This window comes from Magallana gigas, chromosome 10, assembly GCF_963853765.1.
Source record: "Magallana gigas chromosome 10, xbMagGiga1.1, whole genome shotgun sequence".
Taxonomy (NCBI): Eukaryota; Metazoa; Mollusca; class Bivalvia; order Ostreida; family Ostreidae; genus Magallana; species Magallana gigas.
The window spans coordinates 28,875,027-28,878,682 of NC_088862.1; the positions used below are offsets into that span (position 1 = coordinate 28,875,027).

At 29.9% G+C, this 3,656-nt stretch overlaps 1 long non-coding RNA gene across 2 annotated transcripts; it reads right to left on the minus strand.

The window, feature by feature from the left end:
- Positions 1–2,056: 2,056 nt before the first annotated feature.
- Positions 2,057–3,394, minus strand: LOC117684074 (uncharacterized). Of its 2 annotated transcripts, none has more exons than XR_010710397.1 (4): positions 3,330–3,394; positions 2,800–2,933; positions 2,475–2,605; positions 2,057–2,244 (listed from the first exon to the last, which is right to left on the minus strand). It is a non-coding gene; the product is annotated as an uncharacterized lncRNA (long non-coding RNA). The 2 variants fall into 2 exon arrangements; XR_010710396.1 differs by having other exon boundaries at positions 3,219–3,388.
- Positions 3,395–3,656: the final 262 nt, after the last annotated feature.

Here is a 3,656-nt window from a genome sequence, read left to right on the forward strand (position 1 = left end):
TGTTTTATTTAATCATTTAAAAAGATTTGAAATGGAACTTTTTTAAATATTTCACCCACTATGTTATTTTAATATTAAGGATTCTGCGTGGTCAACAATGCCTTACAGGTTCATATATGAAATATTGGGTCAATCATTGTTTAGTAAAAAATCCAAATATTTAATCTTTAAAATTTGAACAATTTGCTCTAATACAGAGCTATTGGTCTAAGGGAAGCAACCAGAGCCTTAAAATGGCCACTATTTTCAAGCTCTTAAAGAGAACACGTATATTAAGTCTCTTTAATGCATCAATACAATGCACGTAATAATAGAGTGTTCAGATCCAAAATTTTGTGATGAAAGCCTCTATTTTTTTTACGCATGTGTACTTTCAAAGAAATTAATTTTGTAATATGACACCATACTATACCTCGTGTTAAATTGTCAGATATGACATCATTATATTGTAACCATTGTCTGCATCCCGGAGAGAGATATTAGTATAATTATCTTAATAACGTTTAATTGTTGATTGTTTTAGTTAAGAATTGATTATTAGCTGCAAAATGTTTATCATAATTGTCCCATGGGTCATATCGAATCGTCAATCATAATAAATAACCTTGATCGAGTGCTCCTTGCAATATTTCATACTTTGATTAGGATCTAAAACTAATATTTACAAACACATCGTTTTTATTTACGTGTATGAAAATAGTACAAACAAGCCGTCAAACACTAAAATCTTTATTTACATTTATCTTTAGTTCTTTGGTTTTTGATAAAATATTTTCTACTTTAACAGGAAAGCTGGAAGGTGAGAGAATCTTCCACTACGTACCAGGTTTCTGTCGTGCACTAGCTTGTATGTGTACAATTAATGTAGACCTCTTTGCAATGTATTTTTTTCAAAGTGAAATAAAAACAAACAAAACATATTTCCTTAGTGTTTACAAAGTTGTTTTTTTTCCAGGAAGGTAAAAAGAATTCAAAATATCTAACAATTTATTCCGTGTCGTTTACGAGATACAAAGAAGATGGGTGAATAAGACGTGTAAAATGCCCATATGAGGAATGATTAGATGCTGCAAAATTAAAATATTAAATCTGATACTTTTTTAAAAAAATAATTAAAAACAATGTATATTTAACGTAACATCAGTTTGTAGCCCTTAAATATTTTTAATACATGCAATATGTTGATTTAAACTAGCGTATGCGTTTCAAAACCTCCAAATGGTGTAATTTCTATAACTTCAATGCCTTTCTTTCATAGAGTGGGTGTGAGCTCCATATTTTTGTCATAGTCTAAATACGGTTTAATGGAATTTAAACCGATTTTAATCAACAAAAATGTGTAGAGATGACCAACTATACTTTAAAAATGTCATTTTGTAGCCCAACAACGTTTTAGAAAAATAATACAAGTCCGTAAATTCGTGGCCAATGCCTCATATAGCATTTAAACATCTCACTTTGTTGTGAATGAAATGGCTCAGTGGTGAGAGCACCAGACAATCGGTAACTTAATAGAACTTGGGTGTTTAGTTTGTGGGTTCGATACCACCAAAACTTATGGATTTATTATTTTTTTCTTATCCTTTTTTGAAATATTTTAAACTGAATATAGTCGGAAATTACCTTTTTGTAATCTTGTATTATAACATACCAAATAAATTTAACTAAAAAAAATGTTAAATTTGAAATTTTATTCTACGACTAAAATAAATGGGCAGTTGCGCCATCTTATTCCCCCATCTTCTTTCAAAATTCAATTTTAGTGTAACCTAAACAAAGTGATTCAGCAAACGTTGACTGATTCCGGTGCATCAGCACATAACTACTACAGGGATATTTTTATCTTGATTGCAACTTCATTTCAGTTCAAAATCTCATATATATATATATATATATATATATATATATATATATATATATATATATATATATATATATATATATATATATATATATATATATATATATATATATATATATTTATATATAAAATATAAATGTTGCAATTTTATTCAAAATTCAAAAGATAAATATGAACAAAAGATTCTGAAGTTGGATATCAGTAGCTATATCAGCTTATATGCATTCTTGTTATAATATAAAGATGTCAAAGAAACATAACATCCACATTATATTACCTATTTCCTTGGACATCAGCATGTCTGCAACTTCTTGGGTACAGGGAATTTTAGTAGTGACACCATTTCTTGTCACAGAGACAGATACAAGTTTCCTTGTAGACATCTAAAATAATATGTACATTTTTTATGTGTCTTTGATACCATGTATGACTATTGAACAAATTAGATTGGAATTAACTAATCATTTAGGATAAATTAACAATCTTTAAATTATTTCTTTTTAGAACAAAATACTGTTGTTCTCTAAATTTCATAACGTTATATTGCCTCAAAACAAATTTTTATTCTACTAAAGTGAAAAGTAAATTAATATTTGCTGTTCAATTAAGATACCTTAGTTTTTTGCACAAGCACGCTTCTCACACAGTGTTCCTGAGAGTTCCTTCGTGAGGAAAAGTTCTATTTCGTACTCAGCACAATTTGCATGGAAACAAGAGCTACACAAAGGACAACGCAGGTAGACCCTGAAACACAAATATCCCAAAGTTTACCATACTCTAGGCTGTTCATAGTCAATAATAAATATTTGCACATCATCACCCAATGAGATTCAACGGTAGGATAAATTGTTAACTTTAATAATTTAATAACCTTGTATCTAATTTACATAATTATTGTTTTCCTTAATTTTTGAAAATATTATATTAATTATTTTCACCTATAATCTCCGTCTATATAAATTTCTGTTGCTTTCGAGATTTCTTGCGATTCCAATGAAGCTAAGGAGTGGACTGGAGCTCTTTGTTGACAGATATAGCACCTCCAACGATTTAATCGTGTTTCAACATCCATCTATCAAAATGTAAAGGCGAAAATTATTTATAATATTACAAGAAAACATTTCATTAATTAATTGCAAGTTTTCTTTTCTTGCATTATTTGTTCATAAAATACACAGACTGAGATGTAGCTTCAACAAAAATAGAGAGAAAAGCAACGTTAATAGTTTAAACATAAACAAAAAATGCCCGAAAAGATTACCCGTTGTATCACAACTAATCAGCTGTTAATGTTAATAAAATAAAACTATTTTAGTCAATTATAAAACGGATATTGTACGTGCAAGAAGACGTTTACCTCAGTTTTCCGCCATGTTGTTTTCCATGTGCCCGCTAGAATTTTTTCGGGCAATCCGGGCTACTTTCTGATCGCCCGGCGGCTTAGAAATATTTGAAACAAGTAACTTACCCGCTTCCGGAAGTATCATCCGGCTTGACCCGGCTAATGAAACAAGTGCGCCCTTTGACTAAAAAAAAATGCTGATGTATACATACTCGTCACACATCTTCAAAGTGCGTCGACTTAGTCCAAATTTTAACGCACTTTAAAAAAAAAATAAGTGAGTTGAATTTGTCTAAAATTTTACGCACAGTCGCACATTGATTTTTTTTTTACAAAGGGCATTGCCATAAAGCTGGATGGTCAACAAAATCATCCAATCTACCTTACATTGTTTTAGCCACAGCTACTATTCAGTACAGACAGTTTCCTGATATTAAATCTCCAAGATTTAAT